This window comes from Mus pahari, chromosome 11 (assembly GCF_900095145.1).
Source record: "Mus pahari chromosome 11, PAHARI_EIJ_v1.1, whole genome shotgun sequence".
Lineage (NCBI taxonomy): Eukaryota > Metazoa > Chordata > Mammalia > Rodentia > Muridae > Mus > Mus pahari.
Genome location: NC_034600.1, coordinates 29,274,253 through 29,294,007, shown reverse-complemented (window position 1 = coordinate 29,294,007; position 19,755 = coordinate 29,274,253). Strand labels below are relative to the sequence as shown.

Below are 19,755 nucleotides of genomic sequence, written 5' to 3'. Positions count from 1 at the left end.
TCTCTCTCTCTCTCTCTCTCTCTCTCTCTCTTCCTGTGAGTATTTATGGCTTTTGGAGAACAGCTAGAGTTCTGACCAGCCAGAATCTGAGGCTATTTAGGCTATACTTTAGCAGAAAAGAGAGCCACAAAAACCCAATGAACAAGTTCCTCTAAGGTCACCCTGTAAGCCTCACCTGCAGGGCCATACCCCCTTTCATTTAGGTGTATATTCTCAGTTATTTTCTGGCATCTTAATATTTCCTCTGGGTTCTCTGCTGGCAAGCAGTGGCTTTTTTTTTTTTTTTTTTTTTTTTTTTAAATTAATGTTCTCAAAATCATGGCCTTAGCTACTCAGGACCTCTTCAGGACAATCTTAACGTCCTGGGGCTGGAAGCTTTGTTTCCCTGCATCCTAGGATTTTTAGCTAACAGCAGGGAGCAGGGAAGGAGGAAGTACCTTCCAGCAACTAGGAACAAAGGGGACCCACATGGGGAAGGATGCCTGAAGGCACAGTGGGGTGTGGGTGTGGGTGTGGGTGTGGGTGTGGGTGTGGGTGTGGGTGTGGGTGTGGGTGTGGGTGTGAGTGTGGGTGCAGAGGTAAAAAGAAAGCATTACCCTCCCCATACCCCTGCAGAGGCCGAATCTCAGCTCAGTTCATGAAGGCATCGCTTTCACAGTAAAAAATAGAGGGAATCACTGTTTTAAAATTTTAACTTAGGTTTTATTTTTTTAACGCATTCACAAAGGTAAAGATGAACTATTTGGATGCAGCCCGGCATGGCTTCACAGCAGAGAAGCAGACAACGCTGTCTTCTGGAACTGGGGCTATTGTCTGCCGATCAGTAAATCAGACACTTGGTCTGAATTTTACTAGGCACCTTGGGGAAGCACTTGGTCACATCTGTGTTTTACTGAGTGCTAGATGAGCTGTCAGTGGCAATGACATTTCTTCCGCAAACGTGCAATCTAAATTTATAGGACACACACACTAGCTAAGTTTGTGATCTGTACAGAGGCATGGGAGTTGGCCCCTCTCTCTCTCTCTCTCTCTCTCTCTCCACACACACACACACACACACACACACACACACACACACACACACGTTTTCTATAATTTAGTCAAGAGGCCTGATTCCATTGTCTTTTGACTAAGCTGCATCTTTCTTTTTTTTCTGGGTTCCCTTTTGAGTCACGGTTTGCTGGTACAGATAAACCAAGACTTGAGACCCACGAGAATCCATTATCTTATTAACTTTGATCACAATCATCCAGCAAAGAGTGGGAACTTAATGGCTGGAGAGTTGGCTCAGTGGTTGAGAGGGCTCCTTGCTCTTACAGGGGGCACGGACTCGGCTCCCAGCACCTACATGGAGGCTGACAACTGTCTGTAGCTACAGTTCCAGGGGATCTGACCCCCTTATTCTGGTCTCTGATGGCTCCGAGCACAATCATGTTGCACATACAATATACACATTCATATACATAAATAAACATAATACATAGCAACTGGGAGGCCGGATAGGGAAAAGTGTGTCTTTATGTGTACGTGTGGATGTGCGTTCTGAGAGGGGACTGAGAGGAACATGAACAGGGCTAATGCTGTGACCTGAGAAGAAGCCATCCAAGCACTGTCTGGAAATCTGCTGTGCATGCATCTGCACACCCTGTTCATGTCTTCGGTCGTGTTTTCTAGAACACAGAGGTAGTTCAGTTCAGGGCATATGAAAATCGGCCTAGGTGTGACGTCTGTTCCCTCAGGCTCTGGGGAGCTCAGCCTTTAGTTCCCGTTTCTCCTCTCCTGTCCTCCCCCCCCCCCAGTCCTGTTCTCTTCCTACACTGGGGACCAAATCTAGAGCCTCACTACAGGAGCCCAGTGTTGCTTGAGAGGACATGGTGACATTTGAGCCACAGAAAGCAGGAGCTGAGGCGGGGACATTTGGGCCTGAGGTCTGGGTGTGAGTTGAAGGCAGGAAGAGGGGAGAAGTCCCAAGTTTCACCTGCCTCACCGCAGGCAGTGCGCGTTTTGGAGCATATCCAACGTTAAGACTCACCCACTGGTCCACATCAAGACTGCCCGGAAAGACAAAGCCTTTGTCTTTGGTTTCCCTCGGAGTGGAATACCAACAAAGTACTTCCATGACATACAATACAGCCATTCACCCTAGCGGAGTCCGTCCATACAGGTTGCACGCTTCTAAGCAATAGTTTTGAAGCGTCACATAAGAAGACTACTGCTTTTCTATTTGACTTAAAAGGAGCTAGTAATATCTAAATAGAGCAAAATCAGAGTTTTATCTAGTAGAGCCTTTGAAAACAGGAAATTATGGACTACGTTCCTGGAGAACACACGGAGGGTATTATTATGCGGTTAACTGTACTTTCTGGAATGTCGGAACTACCTCAAGATCTTTGTTAACTATACATGTGTCTGTTTTGTCCCTAAATGTCTCAAGGGTAGGGTTTTATATTTTTCTATGCCATTCTAATGTGCAGGATTGTTTTTCAGTGCTACAGATCAACCCTGTGCAAGTTCCCTTATCACTCCACCATGGTGATATACACCAAACCCTTCAGGCTGACAGAAAAATAATGCCTTGTTAGTTCGTATTTTTCTTTGTACCTCATTGAACCTTCTTCTTATAGTCAATGGAAAGAGAAAACACTTTTTAAAAAATTGTTGTTGCTTTAATCTTGAATCCCAAAATTAATTGTTAGGGTATGGAATGGTTTTTCTGCAGGTTCCAAGAACACAGGGTTAGAGGTGGGTGTCCATCTTAATATTTGCCTCTTTTGCTCTCTGCATCTGCATCTTGGTCAGTAGCCTACCATACACACAGTGTCTCCTGAGACTCAGTGCTTCATTCAGTACTCAAGTCACCCTCCTGAAAAAGAGCAGTGTCTGCCTGAGGGACAGCAGTGTCCTCCTGAGGGACAGCAGTGTCTCCCTGAGGGACAGCGGTGTCTCCCTGAGGGACATCGGTGTCTCCCTGAGGGACAGCAGTGTCCTCCTGAGGGACAGCAGTGTCTCCCTGAGGGAAAGCAGTGTCTCCCTGAGGGACAGCAGTGTCTCCCTGAGGGACAGCAGTGTCCTCCTGAGGGACAGCAGTGTCCTCCTGAGGGACAGCAGTGTCTCCCTGAGGGACAGCAGTGTCTCCTTGAGGGATAACAGTGTCTCCCTGAGGGACAGCAGTGTCCTTCTGAGGGACAGCAGTGTCCTTCTGAGGGACAGCATTATCCTCCTGAGGGACATCAGTGTCTCCCTGAGGGACAGCAGTGTCCTCCTGAGGGACAGAAGTATCTCCCTGAAGGACAGCAGTGTTCCTCCCTTAGGACAGCAGTGTCTCCCTGAGGGACAGCAGTGTCTCCCTGAGGGACAGCAGTGTCCCTCCCTTAGGACACCCACGACTCTTTCCTTGTTGCCCTGACTTTGGAGTTACTTTTCTTTTAGTCCATCTGACCCCAGCCACCATAGTGCTCCTTTTAAAACACATTTCTTGTCACTTCCGTCATCTTAACTCCTCCCCCCACTAGCCTGCTGTCCATGATCTTATGTGACATTACCTTGGACAGAATGGAGTTTGGGCAGTCTTTCTCGTAATTTTCTCATACGCATATGTCTTTGGGCTATGGAGGTCTTTGTAGCTCAACAAATAGGTCTTCCTTTATACCTCCTTTATACTTTCTCCACTTATGCCTGTAGTGTCTCCCTTCATGGTCTTCTTGGCAAATCTAGTGCTACCTAAGCAGTTCCCCCCAGGGTTCAGAGTCAGCACTTGAGGTGGGGCAGCTGCTGGTGCTGTGCAGGTCGGCCATCACAAGACACTTAACTGTCCTTGGTGCCAGGGTGCCGAAGGCCAGTAGCAACTCCTGTCTTGCTTCTCTTTCCTCCCTTCACCAAGCCAGTTATTTTGAGAATCACAAAAGTTTGCTGCCCACATTTCTCAAGCCTTTCTATCAAGGTATGGCCCTACCTAAAAGCCACCACATTTTTTTAAAAATTCAACTCAGGCTTTCTGTTCTTCAGAGGCCATGCTTGCCACCTCCCCTGCGGATGGGCCATTGTGTGTGTCTACTCTTACGTTCTTCCTCCCTATACAGGCATACCGGGGCTTCGTCTTTCCCCTCTTCCACACAGCTGGCATTTCCCCAAGAACAGGACCCACCACAGCATCTGTCCACTACGTAATTGGCACTCAGTAAATATTTGTCGAGCAATTGAGTCTTTATATTGTCTTCAATGTTTGTCTGTCCCATGGGTCATTATTTACCTATTTCACACGTGCATATTCTTACTTTCAAATAAGTAGAACAATACTGAAAGGGAGGGGACTTTACGCTTGCTTTATTATCTGGTCTAACTTACAGCACAACTAAGTAATTGCTCATCTAAACATTTCGAAAGCAGTCATATTTCTTTTTTTTATAGTAACCATATTTTTTATTAGATATTTTCTTCATTTACATTTCAAATGCTATCCTGAAAGTCCCCTATACCCTTCCCCTGCCCTGCTCCCCTACCCACTCACTCCCACTTCTTGGCCCTGGTGTTCCCCTGTATGGGGCATATAATCTTCACAAGACCAAGGGGCCTCTCTTCCCAAAGATGGCCGACTAGGCCATCTTCTGCTATATATGTAGCTAGAGACACAAGCTCTGGGGGTACTGATTAGTTCATATTGTTGTTCCACCTATAGGGTTGCAGACCCCTTCCACTCTTTGGGTTATTTCTCTAGCTCCTCCATTGGGGGCCCTGTGTTCCATCCTATAGATGACTGTGGGCATCCACTTCTCTATTTGCCAGGCACTGGCATAGTCTTACAAGAGACAGCTATATCAGGATCCTTTCAGCAAAATCTTGCTGGCATATGCAATAGTGTCTGTGTTTGGTGGCTGATTATGGGATGGACCCCTGGTAGGGCAGTCTCTGGATGGTCCATCCTTTCTTCTTAGCTCCAAACTTTGTCTCTGCAACTCCTTCCATGGGTATTTTATTCCCTATTTTAGGGAGGAATGAAGTATCCACGTGTTGGTCTTCCTTCTTCTTGATTTTCTTGTGTTTTACAGATTGTATCTTGGGTATTCTAGGTTTCTGGGCTAATATCCACTTATCAGTGAGTGCATATCAAGTTACTTCTTTTGTTATTGGGTTACCTCACTTAGGATGATAACCCCCAGATACATCCATTTGCCCAAGAATTTCATAAATTCANTGTTTTTAATAGCTGAGTAGTACTCCATTGTGTAAATGTACCACATTTTCTGTATCCATTCCTCTGTTGAGGGACATCTGGGTTCTTTCCAGCTTCTGGCTATTATAAATAGGGCTGCTATGAACATAGTGGAGCATGTGTCCTTATTACCAGTTGGAACATCTTCTGGGTATATGCCCAGGAGAGGTATTGCTGGATCTTCTGGTAGTACTATGTCCAGTTTTCTGAGGAACCGCCAGATTGATTTCCAGAGTGGTTGTACAAGCTTGCAATCCCACTAGCAATGGAGGAGTGTTCCTCTTTCTCCACATTCTTTTTGATCCCAGCCATTCTGACTGGTGTGAGGTGGAATCTCAGGGTTGTTTTGATTTGCATTTCCCTGATGATTAAGGATGTTGAACATTTTTTCAAGTGCTTCTCAGTCCTTCGGTATTCCTCGGGTGAGAATTCTTTGTTTAGCTCTGTACCCCACTTTTTAATGGGGTTTTTTGAATTTCTGGAGTTCAGCTTCTTGAGCTCTTTGTATATATTGGATATTAGTCCCCTATCAGATTTAGGATTGGTAAAAATTCTTTCCCAATCTGTTGGTGGCCTTTTTTTCTTATTGACAGTATCTTTTGCCCTACAGAAGCTTTGTAATTTTATGAGGTCCCATTTGTCNATTCTTGATTTTATAGCACAGGCCATTGCTATTCTGCTTAGGAATTTTTCCCCTGTGCCCATATCTTCGAGGCTTTGTCTCTGGTTTTATGTTGGAGTTCCTTGATCCACTTAGATTTGAGCTTGTACAAGGACATAAGAATGGATCAATTCTCATTCTTGTGCCAGCACCATTTGTTGAAAATGCTGTCTTTTTTCCACTGGATGGTTTTAGCTCTCTTGTCAAAGATCAAGTGACCATAGGTGTGTGGGTTCATTTCTGGGTCTTCAATTCTATTCCATTGATCTACCTGTCTGTCACTGTACCAGTACCACGCAGTTTTTATCACAATTGCTCTGTAGTAGAGCTTAAGATCAGGGATGGTGATTCCCCCAGAGGTTCTTTTATTGAAAAACATGGAACGCTTCACGAGTGTGTATGTCATCCTTGCACAGAGGCCATGCTAATCTTCTCTGTATCGTTCCAATTTTAGTGTATGTGCTGCGGAAGTGAGCACGGCAGTCATATTTCTAAGGCTAAATCTCAATGCTTCAAATCTTCACAGGAAGGTCATTTCTAAACATTAAAACATTGCTTTAGAATATCTCCAGCATTCATACTTTGCCCATTTGTTTTATGGTCTAGAAATGGGCATATCATTAGCAGTTGCATTTAAGGAATTTCTCAGCTTTTTTTGAGTGAAGGAAATTACTCGCGGATCCCTGTGGATACAGATGATACGGAGTCTGGTGGGGCTAGGAAGCAAGAGGCTTGTCATGTGCAGTCACAGCTGGAGTCTGAAATACAGATGAGAACCTGAGGGGAGGTGTGGTTGTCTCTCCACAGTGCTTGGTACTCTTAATTTCTAAGAACACACACCTGGCTAAAGCCTCAAGTAGCAGGGGATAGCTCATGAGTCTGCCCCTCATCTCTTCTCTCTGACCCACTGACCTGTCTCTCCAGGCTCCTCAGTACTCTTTGGGTCAGTGTTGTAGAAATACAACTTGAAGTAAGGTCTTGCCCCACTTGAAGCCCTTCTGTGGTTTCTTGCTGCCTCTTAAGGGGATTTTTCAGCCAAAAGAATTTAAGTGTTCTCTGGGATCTCAAAATCTTAAAGTAAGGAACTTCACAGGAGAAACCAGTTCATGATTTAGCCTTTTTTTTTTTTCTCTCCTAAAAAACATTCCTTATTTAGTTTACACGTATTACTGCCTCAGTGGATTTGGGAATCTTTTGCTATTTCCAAAATTCAAGTTCAGTCTCTTTTAATAAAAATCAAGGTTCTACCGGGCATGGTGGCGCACGCCTTTAATCCCAGCACTCGGGAGGCAGAGGCAGGCGGATTTCTGAGTTCAAGGCCAGCCTGGTCTACAAAGTGAGTTCCAGGACAGCCAGGTCTATACAGAGAAACCCTGTCTCTAACCACCACCCCCCCCCCCGCGCAAAAAAAATATCAAGGTTCTGTGTGAGTCTTTTGCCTGCATGTGTGTCTGTGTACCACATGTGTGCTTCATGTCCATCCACAGAGGGCAGAAGAGAAGGTTGAATCTCCTGCTTGTGAGCTCCCGGAGGAGCAGCAAATGCTGAGCCTTTTCTCCAGCCCCTCAAATTCACTCTCAAAGAACAAGGCTTTGCTCCAACACAAAACTATTAAGCAAAATGCAGCAAGCAGTAAAGACATTCTAATCAGGTTTTTAGTAATGTCAAGAAAGAGCACAGGGAAATGAGAGAGCGAGAGAGCGTGAGTGAGCGGGAGACCTGACATGGCTACCACAAAAAGGGAAAAGGCTGATTCGGATGCAGATGCTCTGGTAGGATTCTCTTAACTGGAATTTTTACTGAGACAATTAGGAATTCCCAGGCGGTTGTCAGAAACAATAAGAGATTCTTTGTATATGCTGTTCTATTTCGCTCCAGGCTTATGGCTTACAGAACTATATTGGTAGTATTTTAACCAGCAGCTGGAGAGATGGCTCAAATACTGAGTTCTTCCTCTTCTCCCAGAGAACCTGAGTTCGGTGCCAGCACCCATGCCAATGGCTCACAACCAGCAGTAATGCCAGCTTCAGGGGATCTGATGCCCTCCTCTGACCTCCACAGCTACACACACACACACACACACACACACACACACACACACCTTTCAAAAGTCTCCAGGAGCTAAAGAGAGGTCTTAGCATTTCAGAGCACTGGTTGCCAGAGGACTCAGCTTTCCTTTCCAGCACCCCACAATCTCCATAACTCTGGCTCCAGGGGGGTTTACAACCTCTTCTGGCCTCTTTGGGCAGCAGGTACACATATGGTGCACATACATGCATGCAGTGAAAAACACTCATACATATGAAATTAAGCGATTATCAAATAATAAAAACTAGGGCAGCATTCTATAGGACTGGTATGTAGCCTTGCCCAGGCTTCTCACTTTACTTCCATGAGTCAGCACGTGGTTTTCATGTCTGTGCTGTACCATTCTGTCACCCGTGTGAGCGCGTCTGCCCACTACCATGTCAGACATTGAATGGCAGTGAAACTTCAAGTGTGTTGTTCCTTTCTATAATCATAATTATCTTTCTACGTTTGCCTTTCAGCTACTGGTTTTAACGCCCAGTAGTCATCAGTCTGTCCCCATTTGAATGACATTTTTCTTTTATAAAATGTTGTCTATGGAACTGTATCCTCTAAACTTATTGGGGTTGGCTTTCATTGTTCAATGCGACTTCCTGGAGTTTTTAAAGACTTATTTCCATTATTACTGATTGTGTATCTGTATCTCTGTGTAGGTATATACACACAACTACAGGCGATTAGGGAGGCAAGAAGCATTGGTTCCTCCTGGAGCTGTCCGACATGGGTTCTGGAAACTGAATCCAGACTCTCTGTAGGAGACGTGCTCCCACTTGCTGAGTTATCTCTCTAGCCTCACTTCCTGACGCTCTGTCTATGCAACTGTCTGTATCATTGCTTCCTCCCTTTGTGTTGGTAAATAGCATGTGGCAGGACGTCCCCTGCATACCTGGATTGGAGGATGTCCAAGTCTTATAAAGATGGTGTTGTATTAGCATATAACATATACAAATCCTCCCATATATTTTAAGTTACCTCTAGATTACTTATAATACCTAATAACTTATCAGCATTAGGCAAGCACTACCGTATTGTTTGAGTTTAGTTCAGATGCAACAGATGTCTACTGTTTATTTTGTCTGTGATGGGTAGGACTCATGAATACACAAGCCAAGAATGCAGAGGCCCACTATACGTTTCTGTGATGTGTGTATATCTGCATTCTAGAGTTGAACTATTATGGCTGTTGAAGGATGTCTGGGAACATCTAGTTTGGTCTGTTTGGAAAAGCCATTGATACAATTACTGGTGGCACCTCTGACCTCTGTGCTTGTTTTTAGGAATCCCTGGATGTACAGTACCTGTATCCTTTGTATCCCAGCAGCACTGTAGTCTGGTTTCCCCATCCTCTCCAGGGAAAGAGCTCTTCCTGTTTAAGCTGTCTTGGATGGCAGGTGCTGATCTCACTGTGTTGTGAGTTTGCATGTCCCCAGTGGCTAACACTGTTGAGCATCTTGCCGTGTGTTTATTGCTTTCTGTTCCCTTTCTGCAGTGAGATGTCGGTCCCTGTCTGCTATGTATATACTTGCCAGTGAGATTGTTTGAACGTTCCTTGTCAGGTATGTGTTTGGCAAACCAGACCTCTAGCCCACTGCATCTGTTCAATGTCCTAACATGAGCTTTCACAAAATAGGAGGCTGATCTTTGTAGAGTATATTATCTTTTTAAAAAAATACTTATCTATTTTATATATGAATATACTATTTCTCTCTTCAGATACACAAGAAGGGGGGCATCGGATCCCATTACAGATGGTTGTGAGCCACCATGTGGTTCCTGGGAATTGAACTCAGGATCTCTGGAAGAGCAGTCGGTGCTCTTAACCGCTGAGCCATCTCTCCAGCCCAGAATATATTATCTTTTCTCCAGTTCTGATGGTCCACTGAGGACCTGTGTGAGAGTTTAAGCTTTAAACTCTTGCCAGAAAAAAATGCATATAAACAAAATTTTACATTCATTTCATGGAATTCATGGTTCTATAAAATCCATCCATAGACCATAGATTATAAACTCATGGTTTAATTGACATGTTAATTTCTAGAAATTCCACATTTGACCCCAGAAAAAAAAATCACCTTCCTTTTCAATGAAGTAAAAGTGGAGGCCCTCTGGCTTGTACGGTGAGGGAGCCAGGCAAACTTCCGGGTAAGGCTTAGGGTCGGACCTAGTTCATGAGCCCTTCCTCAGGAATGTGCTGCTTGTCTTCTCTTTGTCCTCCTTGCTGCTTCACATTTCTGTAGACAGAACAGCTACAATACACAGAACGGTCTTTCTCACTGAATCCAGACCTGTGAGGGCAGGGGCAGCCCTGCCCACCGGTTCGGTGGTAGCGGCAGGACCTTGTATGACTTTGTGTTTCCTTGTTCCAACTTTCTAAAATGGAACTGGAGATGAGGCCTGTGTCCAATTTGATTCAGTCGTTAGCAATGCCCAAATGTGGAGCTATCAGGAACAGGGCCTGTACTGAACTTGATAATGCATTGCATCTGCCATCAGGGGAAAGCTGAGACAATCCTGGAATAAACATGTAATATGGAGTGTTATTGATAGGTGCCTGCCAAAGGACCCTTCCCCTTATGTCCCTTCTCATTTCTGTGTATGTATATATGAATTTAGGTGTGGGTTTTTTGTGTGTGTGCATGTGCATGTATGTATGTATGTGTGTGTGTGTGTGCATGTGTGCATGTATGTATGTATATGTGTTAAAGTGTATGCACATTTGGGAGACCAGTTGTTGACGAGACTCTTTCTCTATTACTCTAGTTACTTTTTTGATACATATTTTCTTATGATTCTGCTAGGTTAATGGGCCGGAAGGCCCCAGGGATCTTTGTTTCTGTCCCCACCCCTCAACCCAGGGGCTCTGAGCACACACTGCTGCCCCTGACTTTATTACTGGGGATCCATACTTAGCTATTCATGCTTGTGTGCCGAGCACTTCATCGAATGAGCCATCCATCTCCTCACCCTCCACAACTCCGTTCTGTCTGTTACACACATAGTGGGTAATGGTTAGGGATGGGATGGATACTGTATAGATCCATGCTACTCTCTCTGGCTTCTGTGCCTTGAACTCCATATCTGCATCAAGCCTGTCTTCATGTGGAACCCCTTCTATCTGAGGACTCCATCGTTTCCTGATGCTGGCTTCATACCATTGCCTTCTGCCAGTCTCCAGTTCCATTTCTGACACCCCCCTGCTTCATCCTACCATCCGGACCATGCTATGAGCACTTTGACAGCCTCTGGATTGCTTTACATGTAATCCACGACAATGAGTTGACTTTGGCAAGTTTTTGCTAAGGAGGGAATTGAAGTGTTGAAAGGTTGTGTCTGGTCAGGATGCTTGGATGATAATTGGGCATTGTGTTGACTCTAAGCAGTACACTGAAAAGACTCTCAGAATCAGGAAAAGTTCAGTAGATTTGGAAAAAGCTTTATAAGGCATTAATCGCTTTGTCTATGTGCAAATATATCCTGAGAAGTACAAATGAGTGTGACAGGCTTGGCGGAACATTCTGTTAGCAGCCAACTCGTTCTCCTCTTTGTACTTAATAAACATCCTCTAATTTAGGCTGCACTATTTCAGACCGACTGGCTCTCCTTCCTCCCCACTCCCACCCCCATCAGCTCACATTAATGAGATCCTCTTGAAGAGTGACTGTGCTGTCGGTTCCCGTCTGATCTTCAGGCATGTCCCCAGTGAGTGTATGAAATAGTCTAGCTTTTCTCCTACGGCTGCGAGACTTGAATGCCTCAGCTCGTTCTCGTCAGAGGCAGGTTTATATAGTCAACATTGTCTGCTCCACAGTAGCTTCATGCCTAAATGCTCCCTCCTCACACATTTCCCCTATGCTGGCATCAAAGGCTGGCTCTGGGACTTGGCCTCACGGCCCAGAATGTACCTTTCTCCACTAGCATCACAGTTGAGTTGGGGACCACCAGCTCTGCTGTTCACTGAGGAATCTTATACAAGCTGTCATTGTCCATTTTGTGCTAATCAAGAAAGTGATTCTCCCTCTCCTCTCCTCTCCTCTCCATCTTTTCTCTCTCTCTCTCTCTCTCTCTCTCTCTCTCTCTCTCTCTCTCTCTCTCTCTCTGATTTAGGATGTTGTATATATATTTCTGCTAAAAGTGATTGATTGCACATATAAAATCTGCACCGCCATATTTAATTAGTAAAGCATCGTTTTGACGGCCAGTAGGTTGACTTTTATTCTTTATGCACTATGTTTGAAGTTGCTGCTTCATGATTTTTCCGTGTCACCTGCTGGTGGGTCTGTGCTACATTCTCACTGAGAAATTGCTTCATATATAAAATTTAAACATTTTCCCAAGGGTTCTTTTCTTAACTTTATTAAAAATAAGCACACCTTAAGGTCTTTTGAGTTTTAAAGTGATTTATATTTTATTGCACCACTTGCAAATCACGGTGAGATAAAACTTATCAACTACAAAAAACAAACAAACAAACAAAAAACAACAACAACAACAACAACAACAAAAACCCCATTGCTTTGCAGAGGTGTAACAGCTGGAGTGGAGACAGGGGTGGAGAATGAGTGGAAAAGTTACGCTTACCAGACCCTTCATTTTGTAAGTTTAGTGTGGACTATTTTCATGTTTAAGCTTCTGGGTCCCTTACATTCTTTAGGCTGCCATGTTTATAGAGTATTTAGCATAGCGTGAGCTATGTCAACTGTCTGAGTGTAGTTATTGAGTGTGATAGTGTAGTTCAGAGTATAGTATTTATAGTGGTAATTTGCTGTGGGTTTTATAAAAAGCATGTAAGACACTGATTATTAGCATGTTCAAAGACAAAAATTAAAGATCTGGTTTTGTGGGGCATGGTTTTTGCCAGCCTTTGATCCCAGCAGCTAGAAGGAAGAGGTGGGTGGATCTTTGTGAGTTTGAGGCCAGCCTGGTCTACATAGCAAGCTCCAGTCAGGGTTAAATGGTGAAACCCTGTCTCAAAACAAGCAAGCAAGAAAACAAACAAACAAACAAACAAACAGTACTATCACTCCAAAAAATCTTCACACCAGAATAATAAAGTTATAGCTTCATATCCATAACTATTTCATTTGGAGGTATAAGAGTTAGAGACCTGGAATTTCATGGGGGGGGGGGAACAGAAAGTTTCTCTCTTAACTTTACAAATTTAGTGTACTTAAAATAGTCTAATATTTTTCTTTAGAGTTAACTGCCAATCAAAAATTTTTGGACAGTAGATATTTGTTGTAAACCTATTTTAGTATCCCATTATCCCATTAGTGAGATTTGTTTCTCTTTTTGGAGACAAACTTAAGAAAAATATTTATGGACTATTGTCCAGACTATCCACTTGTATCTGTAATATTTTTGGAAATATTTTGGCATTTACTTTCCCCCCAAAGTGTTTTTAGACAAGGAGGGAGCCTTGGGAACACAGCAGAAGCTGGAGTGTGAGATATGTACAAGGAGATGCCAAGGGCCAAGGGCAAAATACAAACGTGTATGATCACTGACCTTGGTGTAGAAGGAGACCCGGCCAGCATAGTTTGGCCAGCGAGAGCAGGACTCAGAGTCCCTTCCCATGCACGAGGAGTTCATCTGGGAAAAACCCAAGGGGAATAAAAATTTTAAAATATCCAGTTGGAAGTTTGCTAGTTGTATTAGGTGGATCCTAATTTTTTCTAATTCCTTTCTCCCCAGCTCATTTAGGAAAGGTTCAATAGGAGTTTTAGAAGGATTTGGAATAACCTGGGGGCTCTCTTATTTCTACCAGAATTTGTGTGGGATCTTCAGCTATGAAACACTTCTAAATCAGTCTCAGGACTGGAGAGATGGTTTGGTGGGTCAAGCACTTGCTGCCCAGGCATGGAGGGAGTCTGGGGGATTGTGGTGGAGTCTGAATCTCTAGTGCCCACATAATCTTAGAGCTCCTTTAGGGAGAGGGGAGGAAACAGGAGAGTCCCCAGAAACCTGCCTGCCAGCTGGTCTGGCCTACATAGTGAGAGGAAACATACACCAAGAGACCCTGCCTTAAGCAAGATGGAAGGTGGAGGTCAAGCCTTAAAGTTGCCCTCTGATCTCCATCTGTGCATCATGCTGTGTGTGTGTGTGTGTGTGTGTGTGTGTGTGTTCGTACTTATTCAAGCACACAAGTGTTCACACAGCCACAAACCACATACACACAAAGATAAATGGTTTCAAAGTCTACAGTAATGAGAGCCAGACATTTAAGCTGAAGTGTACAAAATACTAAAACCTTCAAGGAAACCAGGTTTTTCCAAACATGATGTCACTTATTTTGCTTTGCAGTTACTTTGCTTAAAAAGCCAAAGGGAATTAATCTGAAAAATGTAGCTAATATCACCCAAAGTGGCTTTTAAATTTTTATACTAAAAATAGCAAGAGGTTGAGCTGGCAGGAATAAGATACGAGTTATCAAACAGAAGGTACAAGGTCAGTAACGTGTTGTCTGGCCCTGGATGGTTCTGCTGAGATCAAGTCTGAGGTGGCTCTCGGTCTCACTTAGCCTCATGTGGAATGACAGGTGAGGTGGAAGAAAGCAGGAACTTCACAGGTGAAGGTGCACCTCCCCCTGGGTGCAGGTCACATGCATCACATCACCCTGGGTGCAGGTCACATGCACCACCTCCCCCTGGGTGCAAGTCACATGCACAATCTCACCCTGGGTGCAGGTCACATGCATCACATCACCCTGGGTACAGGTCACATACATCATGTCACCTTGGGGTGTAGGTCACATCCACCACCTCGCCCTGGGAGCAGGTCACTTGTATGATGTTAACCTGGGTGCAGGTCCCATGCATCATGTCACCCTGGGGTGCAGGTCCCATGCACCACCACCCCCTGGATGCAGATCACGTGTACTGGAGAATTGCATTTTAGAATGGCACCTCACCCCATAGCCATAGCCACCTGAACTGACTGAAAGGAAGCTGCTGGGAAGGGCATGCACGGCCCGACCAAGGGGGAAGAGTATGCGTGGCCCGACCAAGGGGGGGAAGGGCCTGCTTTTTTGTAGAAGCAGATTTTCAAAATGCTAATATGTACTCTATTAAGAAAAAAAGAGTTAGCATGTATCCCACTTAATGTATTTATGTGTTTACTTATCCCACGATAACACAACAATGCATATTCTGTAGCCGATGCAAAAATGGAAAGAGTTCTAAGGATTAAAGACTATAGCAAAGCTTCCGTATTACCCTTTATTTTCTGGAATCATCAGTGTGAAATGTTAGCTGGATACTCTGAGGCCTTTGCTTGTTTCTCTTTGGCATCTATTTTGAAATAGGTTTGAAGTATCTGCTGGTCAAACGATTCTGCCCTGTGATGCAGGCTCTGGCAAAGCCTTTCTCTGCCAGCTGTCCTTGAGACTGAAAGGCTTAGCTTCCAGTCCCAGCCACCAATTCTTCAGGAGCTGCTAAAGAAATGCTTACCTTCCCTGATAACGCTCTATCCTCTGGCAAACTAACCAGGAGGTGCCCTATAAATCAAACAAACTGATGCGAAAGCTAGGAAATGGTCCTCTTGGAAGATTTTAAAAACATAGATTGAAATCTATTTCTTCCAAAAAAATTTACAGAGTACCGATGTGAGAGCTACCATAAATGCAAATTTAAAACACAAAGCCTCAGAAAATCTCCAGACTGTGGACACATGCAGAAACACTGCTCTTCTTCTATTTTTGAGATTATCATGTAATTATGTTATCCCCCACTTTTTCTTTCTCTCCCCAAACCCTCCCATGTGCCTCTTGCTCTCTTTCAAATTCATGACATTGTTGTTATTATTATTAATTGTTGGTGCATGTGTGTGTGTATGTGTGTGTGTGTGTGTGTGTGTTGATGTGATGAGGGGTGAGCCCTACCCTTACTTTTGTGTCCTAGGAAACATATTTAGACTGTAGTTAGGGGTTTTGCTGTAAGGTGGTGGTTGTAGACTCTCCTCCAAGATTCGTAACTTCACAATAACCTTTAGGCTTACTGTGTGATGTTAGTTTATAGGTATTATAGCCAGGTAGAACTGTTGGCCTTACTTCTCTCCTTTGGAGCTTACATGGTGCCTTCTGATATCAGGAAAGTCCTCAGAGGGGAGGCATTCAGGGCAGTTCCTGCTCAAGGGCCTCTGAGCCCTGTGTCTGAGTGTGTGGTGTCTTCAGCAGTAGGGACTTACCCTCCCGCTCTGAGGGAACCAAGGGCAGCAGCAGTGGGCTGCGTGCTTTGGGACTCTTTTAGACAGCCCTGGCCGATAACTCAAAAGAGGGCTTTCCATGTGTGGTGTGTGCTGTGGGGCTTCCCGCTGCACAGAGAAAGGTTAGTCAGGTGACATCACATAAACAAATGATGGTCGAGGTCTTCTGTTTGTTCTAGACAGCATTCAACAATGCCGCTATAAGGAATTAGTACTGGATGGCTATGGTGGTGTGGGAGGAGGTGGGTTCTTCAATGGTCTTTGATTATTGAAAGGAGCATTGGCCAGGTGAGACATTTTTATTTAAACTTTATATGTAAATAGATACACAAATTTATGTGTATAATAGGCCTTTTTAAGGCAAATAGCTAGTATTATGATTTCTTATGCGTTTCAGACCTTATTATTATTATTTTATTTTTCCTCTATATTTATCTCCTTTTCTATTCCCTAGTTAGAGCCCCCCAGACCCCTGCTTTTCCATTTCCCTGATTGGGTAGCTTGCTATTCCCCACATCCCTACCTTGGGAAATGTCCCTTTGGACTCTCCCGGTTTCTGGCAGTTGTTTTAGGCTGTGCACTCACATCTGAAGATTTGGAGCTAGGAGTTTCCAATGAGAGAGGACACGTGACATTTATCTGTAAGGGTCTGGGTCATCATGCTCAACATCATTTTTCCTACTTCCATCTATTTACTGGTCTAGGCCCTGGAGGAGGAGGTAGACCAGTTGATCCTTTTCAAAACCATCCTCCCCATGACAGACTCTGTCTGCAGCCTTGGACCACATTTCCTTTGTTCACTTATTAAAGTGCTACTTCTTTCTGGAAAAAAAGAAGAAAAAAAGAAGAAAAAGATTTTTCTTTTTTCCCCTAAGCAAAACCTCCAACACAAACAGATATTTCTCATCTCAGAAATCCCAGAAAGCTTAGAATACTCTTGTATTTATAGAGAAGGATTACGTAGTATATGCTTAAGTTCGACAACTTAAAAAAAAAAAAAAAACACTCCTTCTGCCACAATATAGCCTGTGTCCCTTAGTGTAGTAAAAGCTTTTATGACTGCTTCATGTCTCATTACAGAAGTTGTAAAGTTCTAACCACACTGAAATACTTCTGTGACACGAACCATTCTGACTGGCTAAAGTTCTGTAGACCTTGGCTTCGAGTTCTTCGCTATAGTTCACAAATGTCTTATGTGTAGTGCTTTTAAAGCTTTATCAGCAGCTGTGAAGATGGCTCATTTGGTAAGGACAGTAGCTATGCAAGCATTAGAACCTGGATTTGAATCCTTAGCACCCACATAAACAGCTAGGCATGGTTACCTGGGCCTTTAGTCCCGGCACTGGAAGTTGGCAACAGGCAGATCCAGGAGCTTTCTGGCCAGTAGTCAGCCAATCTAGCCAAAAAGGCAAGCTTCTAAGAAGTGCGGTCTTTTTCTTAAACTAATAAGGTTGAGAGAGTGACAGAGAGTGACAGATAGGGTACCTGAAGTCCCCCCTCTGTCCTCTGAGCATGTGCACATACATTTGCATGTGTGCCTACTTCTGCACAGCCAAAGCAATAAACAAACAAACAAACAAACACACAGACTCCTTTGTCAGAGCTACTGTTTTTTTTTTTTTTATTATGTTTTTTTTCTTAAAGAAAGTAATTTGCACTTCAGAATGTACCTTCTGGGGTTCATTTGGTATATATGTATTTTACACATATTTAAAAACATATTCTGTGAGAGGCACAGAGGTCCTTGTGTTCACAGATAATCACTCTGGGAACCAGGAATAACAAACAAGGTTCCCTCTTCAAAGAAGAGGTGTATAACCAGCTTTCCACCCAGAAGTCTGAGAGCAGAGGTGGTTAGTAGCTTGGTGACCTTCTTCCCCAAGACCCTTACCATGAGCTGGTTTTTCTTAGTCCATCTACAGAACCCACCTTTATGGAAGATGTCACATGTGCTTTGCAAAGAGTTCCGAAGCAGTCATGTCTTCAGCTTCACTGAGTTCACAGAATTAATTATCATCAGGGAACATCTCACCAAATTGTGCTGTGCTTAAATGTGCCTAAAATAAAGTATTTGGGGGTCAGACACCTGAAGTTTGATCCAACACCAGCTACTGAGTCATGCTGAACAGGACGATCTCCTAATCTCTTCTCGTGGGCTCCGCTGGGCTTAATGGTTGCAGGGACACCTCCCAGTGTTCTTTGACAGTTTCATATATATATTTAATATATTTTTATCGTAACCAAACCTACTCTTATCTCTTTCCATTCCCTTTGGGCCACTTAAATTTTATTAACAGACAAAATCCAGCCAGATGCTGTGCTGTACGCCTGCACTCAAAGCTCTTAGGCAGAGTTAAGGGTATTAATTAAGGGCCAGCCTGAGCTTATAACTAAGACTCTTGTCTCAAAACACCAAAGACTGAGACTACATATAGTTCAGTGTCCGAGTGCTTGCATACAATACCCAAAACCTTGACTTTGATCCCTGTTTAGAAACAAATAACCAAACGAAAAAACTCTAGCAAATATAAGCTGAGTTATGGAAAACAATTTTTTTAAAAAAATTTCTTTCACTTTTTGAGATTTATAATTGCATTATTGCCCCTATCTTCTTCCTCCCTCCTAAACTTTACCATATACCCCTCCTTACTCTCAAATTTATGGCCTTTACACACACACACATACACACACACACACACACACACACACACACGCGCACATACACACTGTGCGTGTGTGTGTGTGTGTGTGTGTGTGTGTGTGTGTTGTATACATAAATACAACCTTCTCAGTCTGTTCCTTGTTTTTTTCACCCCATTTTATTTATTTGACATATGGGCATGAAATAGTTTTCCTCATGAAGAAATGTGTTTCAGTTTTTTTTTCTTTATTGTATGTGCTATTGAAATCACTTAATTGCTATAATACTATATTTATTTTGACATTAAATAGAAATCTAGTTTTGCCTTCACTTTTGGTATGGGATTACATACGGTCCAATTGTGAACATGGCAAGATGAACTGCTGCTGTCCTGGTGAGAGGCAGGCTCAGTGTTACTGCACAGAAACTCAGCTTTCAGAATTGAATTCTTGATAGTTTAGAGTTTGCCCAGGCAGTGGTGTCACATGCCTTTGAACCCAGCTATTGAGAGGCAGAGCTAGGTAAATCTCTAGAGTTCAAAGCCAACTTAGTCTGCAGAGCAAGCTCCGGCATAGGCAGAGCTGCACAGAGAAACCCTGTCTAGAAAAACCAGTGCCCCCACCCTCCAGAATAGTTTGGAGGTCAGAGGTCGGAGGCCCTCCATTTGTCAGGGCTCTTGAGTTGCACATTATTTCACTATTTTCATTTTCTAATGGGAACTGACAAAGGTTAGTTAGAAATTCATATGAAGACTATACTGTCATGTTCTTTTTAATTTCATTTTTATTATTAATATTTTCTTTATTTACATTTCAAATGCTATCCCGAAAGTTCCCTATACCAGCCCCCCACCCTGCTCCCCTACCCACCCACTACCACTACTTGACCCTGGCCTTCCCCTGTGCTGGGTCATATAAAGTTTGCAAGACCAAGGGGCCTCTCTTCCCAATGATGGCC

General features: G+C 43.7%; 1 protein-coding gene and 1 non-coding gene across 3 annotated transcripts in view; one reads left to right on the top strand and one right to left on the bottom strand.

Annotated features, from left to right (window-relative positions):
- Positions 1 to 19,755, top strand: part of Arhgef28 (Rho guanine nucleotide exchange factor 28) — a 310,662-nt gene that overhangs the window by 38,227 nt on the left and 252,680 nt on the right. The window lies entirely within an intron of this gene.
- Positions 6,242 to 6,348, bottom strand: LOC115065032. Its single transcript, XR_003844834.1, has one exon. It is a non-coding gene; the product is annotated as a U6 spliceosomal RNA (small nuclear RNA).